This window comes from Podarcis cretensis, assembly GCF_951804945.1.
Source record: "Podarcis cretensis genome assembly, chromosome: 3".
Lineage (NCBI taxonomy): Eukaryota > Metazoa > Chordata > Lepidosauria > Squamata > Lacertidae > Podarcis > Podarcis cretensis.
In genome coordinates this window covers 18442790-18453696 of record NC_137172.1, presented here as the reverse complement: position 1 = coordinate 18453696, position 10907 = coordinate 18442790, and the positions used below count along the sequence as shown (strand labels likewise).

The 10907-nt window shown below is 44.4% G+C and overlaps 1 protein-coding gene across 14 annotated transcripts in view; it reads left to right on the top strand.

The window, feature by feature from the left end:
• LOC307211921 (uncharacterized protein) overlaps positions 1–10907 on the top strand; it is a 340964-nt gene that overhangs the window by 152630 nt on the left and 177427 nt on the right. Inside the window, exon 1 of one of the 14 annotated variants that reach the window (XR_013836597.1) lies at positions 1–89. The exons of the other annotated variants lie outside the window; for them this stretch is intronic. The gene's annotated coding sequence lies outside the window, so the exon portion shown is untranslated. The remainder of the gene's footprint in view (positions 90–10907) is intronic. 14 annotated transcript variants of the gene reach the window in all.

Below are 10907 nucleotides of genomic sequence, written 5' to 3'. Positions count from 1 at the left end.
GTCTGCCAACTGCTTTCCTAACTGCCTTTCCCAACCAACCAACTAAAACCAACGAACCCAAACCTTGGGCTAAGCCCTTTTATAAACAGGTAGGCTCCGCCCCTGGCTTTTCTATTGGTCTACCTATTAACTCTTTCTCTCCCCCTGTACAGACATTTTCAAATGAACGGGCAAACGCCACACCCTGCAATGTAGAAATCTGCCCACAGCCATCCCTGCTTGGGCTTGAACCACCAACCATCTCTGGTTAGCAGCCAGGCGCACTGACCCTTATTGCACCCCAACAACCAGCAGTTGGGAGGAGGGCGCCATTTTGTCCTTTGCGCCAGGCAGAAAAATGCCACAAGCACCCACAGTTGTTGTTTTTTTATTCTGTGGTCTCTCCTCCCCACCCCTGAACCCAAAGTTCAATGGATTTGGAAGGGAAGAAAGCAGGGTGGATTTGATTTAAATCAAATTGATTTAAACCATGATATAAATCACTAGTCAGTAAGACATGATTTCAATCATATATTTTTTTACAGAAAGACTAATTCTTGCTGGTATAATCTTAATATTTACAACCAGAGGAAGGTTTCATTTTTGGAATAGTAAATTTTCAGAGTAGTTTTTACTGTTTGGCTATATCAAAAATTACTGATTTGGTTATACTATTAGAAATACATAGACAGAGAATTATGAAATTATTGTGAGGTTTAATAAGTTAACTTTATATTTGGACAACTTTTCTGCTGTACTTTATTGGAATGAGAAGAATAATCATTTCCTTAATAACAATTTAAACAATTTATTTAACCAAAACAATAACATTATAGCATATTTATCCATGTTTGTTATCTGAGGTGATTAAACAGTTTTTTTTAAAAAAAAACAACTTAGACTGAGTTTTAGCTCACATGAAAAACTTAAATTTTTATTTCCTGATGAATCGCCTTTGGACTACAATGTAACTTAAATAGAAAACTATATTTAGAAAGATTTTTCCTCCAAAAGCATTTTATTTTAAAAACCCAGTTTAAATAAAAAAAACTGTTAGAAATAAAAAATTTGATTTAAATAAAAAAAAATTGATTTATTGATATATATATATATATATATATATCGTTGATTTTTATCCACCCTGAAGGAAAGTGATTTCCTTAAAATACAGACAATGTTGTTAATAGCAAATAGCATTCACCTGAGAAGCAGGCCACCAGAAAGGAGCATAAAGGAAGAATTCCCTTTTATTCTCTTTACCCAAGCTTCACCATTCTAGCTAATTTATGGAAAGATAATCTGTGCCGTTTTTGTTTTACAGTGCAGAGGATGATATATAGATTTAAAGCTCTGGCTTTTCTCCAGCCGTAAGGGCTAAGTGCCAACACAGGCCGCAGTGCCAAAAAGCTTTCTCCCCACCTTCTTCCCCTTAGCTTCGTATAGTCCTCAGCCTTGACATTTCGGTATAGAGTGGGTCTCAGATGAGCTTTTCTGCCATCAAGGTTGTGTCATCTGCATATCTAAGGTTGTTGATATTTCTTCCGGCAATCTTAATTCCAGCTTGGGATCCATCCAGTCCAGCCTTTCACGTGATGAATTCTGCATATAAGTTAAATAAGCAGGGGGACAATATACAGCCTTGTCGTACTCCTTTCCCAATTTTGAACCAATCAGTTATTCCATTTTGTTGTTGTTGTTTAGTCGTTTAGTCGTGTCCGACTCTTCGTGACCCCATGGACCAGAGAACGCCAGGCACTCCTGTCCTCCACTGCCCCCCGCAGCTTGGTCAGACTCATGCTGGTAACCTCGAAAACACTATCCAACCATCTCGTCCTCTGTCGCCCCCTTCTCCTTGTGCCCTCCATCTTTCCCAACATCAGGGTCTTCTCCAGGGAGTCTTCTCTTCTCATGAGGTGGCCAAAGTACTGGAGCCTCAGCTTCACAATCTGTCCTTCCAGTGAGCACTCAGGGCTGATTTCCTTCAGAATGGAGAGGTTTGATCTTCTTGCAGTCCATGGGACTCTCAAGAGTCTCCTCCAGCACCATAATTCAAAAGCATCAATTCTTCGGCGATCAGCCTTCTTTATGGTCCAGCTCTCACTTCCATACATCACTACTGGGAAAACCATAGCTTTAACTATACGGACCTTTGTTGGCAAGGTGATGTCTCTACTTCTCAAGATGCTGTCTAGGCCTGTCATTGCCCTTCTCCCAAGAAGCAGGCGTCTTTTAATTTCGTGGCTGCTGTCACCATCTGCAGTGATCATGGAGCCCAAGAAAGTAAAATCTCTCACTGCCTCCATTTCTTCCCCTTCTATTTGCCAGGAGGTGATGGGACCAGTAGCCATGATCTTCGTTTTTTTGATGTTGAGCTTCAGACCATATTTTGCACTCTCCTCTTTCACCCTCAATAAAAGGTTCTTTAATTCCTCCTCACTTTCTGCCATCAAGGTTGTGTCATCTGCATAGCTGAGGTTGTTGATATTTCTTCCGGCAATCTTAATTCCGGCTAGGGATTCATCCATATTCCATATCCAGTTCTAACTGTAGCTTCTTGTCCCACATAGAGATGTCTCAGGAGACAGATGAGGTGATCAGGCACTCCCATTTCTTTAAGAACTTGTCATAGTTTGCTGTGGTTGACACAGTCAAAGGCTTTTGTGTAGTCAATGACACAACCTTGATGGCAGAAAGTGAGGAGGAATTAAAGAACCTTTTAATGAGGGTGAAAGAGGAGAGTGCAAAATATGGTCTGAAGCTCAACATCAAAACAACTAAGGTCATGGCCACTGGTCATGGCCACTTTGGCCACCTCATGAGAAGAGAAGACTCCCTGGGAAAGACCCTGATGCTGGGAAAGATGGAGGGCACGAGGAGAAGGGGACGACAGAGGATGAGATGGTTGGACAGTGTTCTCGAAGCTATCAGCATGAGTCTGACCAAACTGCAGGAGGCAGTGGAAGACAGGAGTGCCTGGCATGCTCTGGTCCATGGGGTCATGAAGAGTCGGACACGACTAAACGACTAAACAACAACAACAACAAAAGTTGAGCTTTGTTTGAATTGGTAATTCCTGGCTCCATCGGCAGCTTTCAAAGCTGAGCTACGGTCCCTTGAGTTCAGTGAGATTTACATGCCAGCGTATTCTGATTTTCTTCTGAGGAACCTCCGAGTGACAGCGATGGCCCATCTGTGGCTGCAAGAGTGGTGGCAAGTCCCCCCCCCCCCATGGCACACCTTATTCCAAAGAGGAGGAAACAAAATCATTAAAAAGTCACTTCCATTAATCATTCTTATTAAACGTAGAGGATAACGGTTAAAAAAGAACTTTTAACTCCATGCAAGCAGCCAAACAGGAGTACTGCCAGAAGTGTCATGCTTCAGGACTTAACATGATGTCATTCGCACAGCTAACAAAGGAAAATGAGAAATTAATGGCACAAGCTATACATTGTATCATGCAAAGTGTAGCTGGGGTTTTCCTCAAGCTTCTTGTGGTGTGTGGCATTGTATTATTGGCAGGGAGAAGGTCTTGCAAAGAAGCACATTTAACTTGCGAGTGTTTTCTACTGCTCTCTCACAAGACAGCAGGTTTTCGGATTTTTACTTCCGGCTGGGAAAAAATAACAGGACTCCAGGCAGAATAAGTTCAAATGCACTGTCGCCACAAACCTAAATTCTTCTTGTTGTTGTTGTTTGCCAGTGTAATGTACTGGTTATTTTATTGGGCTGAGGCTGGAGAGGCCTGTGTTCAAATGCCGCTCCACCATGAAACTTACCGATTGACTTTGGGCCTGCCTCTCGACTTCCCTCAGGGCTACTGTGGGGGTGCAATGGGGAAGGGATGAGCCCTGTGCATTACCTTTGAGGTAAAGATGATAAATGTAGCAGTAGTCATAGAAGCAGAGATCTATGTAAGTCAATTTTTTGAATGTAGAGCTTTTTCTGTTTCCAGTTTTCACACCACACTCATATTCTCTGCTCTCTCAAACACTTGCTGAGCCTACTCATTCACAATATTGATGTACACAATTACTCAGACACGTAATTCATATACTGGTGTCATTACATTGCAAATCCAACGTTCAAATACACAAGTCTAACCACGAGCCAAACAGTTATGTAGTATTGCCTTTTTCCTTTCTCTGTTGCATAGGCCTAGTGTGCTGGCATGTTTTATTTTAAACTCCTGAGCACATCGAGATGTTCATAAACATTGCACGGCACCTCAGTGTTAAGCCGATGGCTAGGGAGGTCCGGTTTCAATATAACAATGCCACAATTTTGTGGTTTTTCTTTGGAAATACATATTTTTTATGGCAACACACAGACACACAGAGAGAGAGAGAGGTAGGGAGGGAGGGAGGGAGAGGGAGGGAGACCTATCCACTTTTTCTTGAGGTTAATTACCTTCAGGGGTTGTCAGGGGTTCAGGAGCAGAGGCACAGGGGAGAGAGAGAGCGGAGAGCGAAGGGGAACAATCCGAGGGCAGCAATCCGGGGAGTATGACAGTGGGCCGAGAGATTCCATGAGCTTCTCCAGCGATTCGGAAGATTCCCAGAAGGGGGCACCGATGGCCAGGGCAAGGGGGGTCCCGGGAAGGACGCACCAGAAGCAAGGGGCCAGCGGCGACTCCCAAAGCAGCAGCTGGAGATCGGGACCAGCTTCCCCACCAGGGCGTAGCGGGGGGAAGAGTCCCATGCGTCAGGGCCGGCTTCCCCTCCAGTGGGGAGAGAAGATGAGGCAGGGCTGACCACGCCGCTATCGCTGAGTGAGGGAACGGAGGGGAAGTCAGACCCAGCCAACCCCCCCGAAGGGGGAAGCAGTGATGGGAGCAGTGTAACGGTCAGGAGGAAGGTCGCCGGCTGGGCGCCCGCGCCAAGTTCAAATGTACAGGAGCGCGGGACAGCAGGGAGGTCGGATTGGGAGCCAGGTCCTAAAGCACGCCGGAAGCAGGGGGAAGAATCCGGGGAATCAGCATCAGAAGAGTCCAGAAAGGGCGACACCCCAGCGGGCAGGAGGACCCAGAGGAGAAAGGAGCAAAGGAGGAGGTGGAGCAAGGCTAGGGTCTTGAACTGGTGTCGAGGGGGAGGAGATTCAGATGGAGCTTCAGCGGTCTAGGGTTGAGACGTAGAGCTGCACGCCGCGGCTTTGAAATGGAAACTGAACCTTAATAAAGACTTTTGTATATAGCAAGAACTGGCGTTGGTCCTTTGTGAGCTGGGACCTTGGGCAGCTCTGACAACAAGTCTAACCACGAGCCAAACAGTTATGTAGTATTGCCTTTTTCCTTTCTCTGTTGCATAGGCCTAGTGTGCTGGCATGTTTTATTTTAAACTCCTGAGCACATTGAGATGTTCATAAACATTGCACGGCACCTCAGTGTTAAGCCGATGGCTAGGGAGGTCCGGTTTCAATATAACAATGCCACAATTTTGTGGTTTTTCTTTGGAAATACATATTTTTTATGGCAACACACACACACACACACACACAGAGAGAGAGAGAGAGAGAGAGAGAGAGAGAGAGAGAGGGAGGGAGGGAGGGAGAGGGAGGGAGACCTATCCACTTTTTCTTGAGGTTAATTACCTTCGTTGGGCATCCCAAAGTGCCTGCAGTTAATTTTTGTCACTTTTAAGTAAATTGATGATTTTAAAAAACCCTCCAAATGTTTAATTGATGTTTTCCTGTTGCTGCCTCTGGATGCTCTATTAATAGTGCTGCCGATCATCAGACTGTTCCCTTCACTTCTGTTAACTGATGGCTGTGCTGTTTCTTCCACTGCGATGCTTTGAGACTTTGAGGAAAATGGTTAAAATAAAAATTGAACCAGTTTATTATATATATATATATATATCTATATCATCTATCTATCTATCTATCTATCTATCTATATATATATATTGGGACGCAGGTGGCGCTGTGGGTTAAAGCCTCAGCGCCTAGGGCTTGCCGATCGAAAGGTTGGCGGTTCGAATCCCTGCGGCGGGGTGCGCTCCCGCTGCTCGGTCCCAGCGCCTGCCAACCTAGCAGTTCGAAAGCACCTCCGGGTGCAAGTAGATAAATAGGGACCGCTTACTGGCGGGAAGGTAAACGGCGTTTCCGTGTGCGGCTCTGGCTCTGGCTCTGGCCAGAGCAGCAATGTCACGCTGGCCACGTGACCCGGAAGTGTCTCCGGACAGCGCTGGCCCCTGGCCTCTTAAGTGAGATGGGCGCACAACCCCAGAGTCTGTCAAGACTGGCCCGTACGGGCAGGGGTACCTTTACCTTTACCTCTATATATATATATACATACATATATACATACACACAGTGTGTGTGTGTGTATATATATATATATATATAAACATTTATATACTACTATTTCATTTAAAAATATCAAAGTGGTTTACAACAAAAGTACATAAAACCATACAGTAAAACCATTAAAAAAGAAGAAGCTAAAAACAGACATTAGTTAACCTTTGTGGAAATAAGTGTTTTGAAGCGCTTGCATAAACCTGGTGGAATAGAAGAGTTTTGAGCAGGCGTTTAAAAAGTTGAAACAGAAGGTGCCGGCAGAATTCCACAGGACTGAGCTGATGACACTCACTTTTTGCTACCAAGTGAGTTCCGCCGCTCATGGAAAGACCAAGTTTTGAGGGATTTAGGAATAGAATGAAATGAAAAGCAGTTTGCATTTTTTTGTGATCTTACTCACTAGTGTGGAGTGCCATCACATCCTTTTTGTGCTGTCAGCCAGGGCATTTTTAATATAATATGAATATATGAGTGCCAGCAGCTCATTTTTTTACCAAGAGAGAGAGAGAGAGAGAGAGAGAGCGAGAGTGCCAGCCTTGATAAAATTTATTAATGTTCTGTTTTGGCCACATCCATTTTTTCACCTCTGCCATCTCACTTTATCATGCAGCCCTCGGTGGGATAGCCATGGGTCAGTGCAGCCATTCTCCCAGAAGATGTTAGCCGCCCCTGTTCTAAGGCCCTGTGTCCCCCATGCTTGGACCTTAACTGTGCTTCTTGCACTTCATGACCTTTCAGTTCCACTGTTTACATTTTCTCCATTCTCTAGCCATATATGTGCCAAATATCCACCAGCTGGGGAGGTGTTGCATGCAACTTGAAGGATCAAAGCACTTGAAGAAGCATCTTCCTCTGTACCATCCAACTCAAGTTTTATGAACTGCAGGGAAAGCTGTGCCTGTGGTTACCTCATGAGATATGGCCTGAAGGTTAGGGGTGGGGTGGGTGTTTTCACACAAGACAGAGCCTTCTTGGTGGTGGCACCCTCTGTAGGGAACCGATTATCCCCCGCACTGTGTTCAATCAGGCAGCAAGTCCTATTTGTTCCAGCAGGTCTTTGGAGCACAACAGGACACTGTATTATGCTGTATTTTGCTTCTGCTTTTTCTTTTATTGTTGCAATTTCATTGTCAGTCTCCCACCCCCCAAGCTGTCATGAACAGAAAAGTGAGGTATATGAAATAATACAAGAACAAACAAACAATTAATGAAGGGCTTTAGCCAATAAATCTGTTAGTCATTAAAGAGACACATGGTTGCCTCTGGAATCTGAGGTGTGCTTTGTCATTTAGTGCCAAGATTGTGGCTTCCTTTCATATAAAGCGTCCTTCTCTCATCTGGTTTGGGGTGAGCGGGGTGGGAGAGTGTGAGCGATTCTCTTTCAGCTGCATTTTTCTGCCCATCTCAGTGGCAGAGCCAAACCATTGAATATTTGCCATTCTGTTCGCAGTCACGGGAGCCAACTGTTTATTGCCTTCTTTGGTTTGCGTCTGAGGGTGGGGAATATCCTGGTGCAAGTCCTCTTTTTTTGGTCTTATTTCCTTTTAATCGGTTTGGGTTTTTTAACGGAACGCCTTGCACTTTTCAGCGGCAGCAGGCTTTCCCTAGGCGTGACGCTTGTTTCGCCTGCCCCAGTCCTGCAGGCAACCTCCCTCTAATGGCCTGTGATATTGCAAAGGTGTTTTTATAGCAAAATGTGGTGAAGAAAGAAGAGTATTTTTAGGCTGGGAGATCAAGGGGAGAAGGCTGCATCTGGTAGGTTTTTAACCGCAGAACCTTTTTTTTTATGGTGGGTTCAGAGTTTGGAGTGGCTGGAGGCCAGAGGCTGACAAGAGGTTGGCTCTCTGCTTATGCTACCTCCGGGTTCAGAGGCGACACGCATCTCACAGAATCATAGAATTGCAATGCATGAATCCCAACTCAAGCATCCATGGACAGCCACTGTATACATATACATGGAGACTGTAGGTCCTGTGGTGTAAATTGCAAGCCCTCTGAGCAGGGGCCATTTCACTTCTCTGTTCTGTATATCATTGGCAGGAGTGTGTATGATGTTGTTAATCCTTTTTAATATCCAAGGCAGGCCCTGTCATTAACCAGGTCGAGATTTGGGGTGCTGTTCTAGAATGCCGCACGTTGATGACAAAATTTACTATAATTGTTTGGGCCAGTGCTATTAATATCTTTAATTCTTAAGGAGCATGGTTTTCTTGTTCACTGTATTTATATAGGCCACCCAATAACATATTTCCCCGGGGGGAGGGGGGTGGCTTACTAGAAACACAAGAAGAATAAAACACAATATTAAAGCAAAACAACGAAACAAGTAGCACCCATAAAATTTTATATCCTGTGAAGAAAGCAATTGAAACCAGTCGCACATCAGACATGAAAAGCCCCGTTCTTTTCCCCCTTTAGGTCACCAAGTCTTTTATTTTGTGCACCTGTTTCAGCAGGAAAACCACATTACACACATGGCGTTCCAGTTGGGTGTTTCTTGTGGGACGGCTGCTCTTTATGCAAGCAAAGGTGTTTTCTTTTTCTTTTTTTTTTTGCAGCGTCCACATGAGGTTGTTGGCCTCAAAATGCCAGGCTCTATTTCTTCCCTCTCCCACATTTAATCCAGATTATTTATCTTTTCTGCAAAGAAGCCAATAAACTTGAGGAAGGGGAGCAATATGTGAACAACCTGTTTGTTTCATGGGCTCATCCTTTTGCACCCTGTTTTCCAGACACATGTCCATGTCTGAATGGGCTTTTCTATCTTTTTTTGTCCCACTGTTTACCGTTAAATCAGTTCAAACAGCAATCGAGTTATCCATGGGTTCAGCAGTAGATAGCAGGTTTTCCGGGGGGAAAGCGGCAGGCAATTTTGCAAGTAGGGTTCAGTCACATACTGCCAAATTCAGGTTGCACAGTTAGTGAATTAGGTGCTCAGGTGCAATAAACTCACTCTCCCCACCCTTGCAAAATTCAATTTTTTTGTGGTAAGGAAAGTGATAGGAAAATGTTCTGGAAAGCGTGAGATAACTATGGCTTGATGCAGTGATGTGCAACCCTCTCAACACACAAGTGTTTGATAAATAGCATTGTATAACTTCCTCACAAACTCTGTGCAAACAAATCAGAATTACTGAGTGCTCAATAAACAGGGCATCTGAAAGCAGCCTCATTCTGTGAAGCTCAGAGGAGACCACAAAAGAAGGGGAGGGGACTGGGTGGGGGCAAGTTTAAACAGTAGGCAACATGAGGCAGACAAGCTGGATGTAGCCTAGCAGGAAAACTCCCCTGCTCCTGAGAAAACTTACTCCAGAATGACCAGCCTGCAGGTGAGTCATCATCTCCACCCATTGGCATCACGGGGCTGCATGGCGAGAGGCGTTCTGGAGGTCTGGTTAGCTGAGCACAAGTCCCACGAAGCTCAACAACTTTAGGATCTTCCTAAAAATAAGCTCAACAACCAGGGTGTCCTGGTTTTTACTTTTTGAAATATGGCAACCCTGCATAAGCCAAACTGTGGCTTAGCACAGAGAAAGTTGTGTCCACTTTTACAGTTCCTCTAGTCCTGCCTCTGCTGCTCGGTTGCTCTGAGCTAAGCCATGGTTTGAATTGGGGTTACATCCAAACCCAAGCCCATGGTTTATCTCCACCAGGCAACCCTGGTGTAACGAACCCTGGCTACACATAGTGGTTTGTTTAGAGTGTTATAAACAAACCAGGTCTGTAACTGAAAGTAATATGAGTCAGGTATTATTGTTTTTACCTACACACACTTTTTAAAAAAAACTGAAACAAAACCTTACTGCTTTCTCAACTCAAATGGGTCTTTCTGACTTTTGACACACTACATAACCTGCAATAACCTGCACCACATAACCTGTTTACCAGAATTGATAGTGGTGCCTTTTATCACACCTCCTTCAACACTCTGCAAAGCCATTGCTTTGCCTGTACCATCTGAATGGTGATAATAGCAAATACCCCCTAGTCTACCTGCACATTAGCTTAGAAGTTCAGACTTCAATGATCAATGCATGGAGGCAACCTGAATGCATAACCCATTTTCTTGGGTGGGGTGGATCTGAAACAAGGTCATTTTCATTCTACATGGATGGTTATTTTTAAATCCCCTCCCCCCATTTAGCATTTAATCCTTAAAGGGACAAATCGGAGAAACTTAAAACTCATCAAGGAACCGTAGTTTTGGACACTTTAATCTAAAAAGTGTCCCATTTGGACGCTGTAATCTGCAGAGTGTCCCATTTGGCACAGTCCGGATACTTTCTGCTGAGTGAGATGAAATTGCTAAGACTCTCCGAGAGCTGGAACTCAGAAGAGAATACTCAGATCTGTGTAAGCTGAATAAACTTTGTGATCTCTTCCTCCCTGCCACCCCCCCACCCCAAACGCATCAACCACAAGCTACACTGTTGATACGAACCATGTGTTTCAATTATTGAAAACAATACAGATCACGTCTGTATCAACAAGAAGAATGTTGCTTTATACTACTTCAATTACTGCAAAGCAGAACCAGTTCCAAAGTTGGCAGAGCACCTTTTAATGCAGAAATAAACTAGGTGTCACCTGGCAGGTGGCCAAAGCAATGGCCGGTTAACATCATCAGT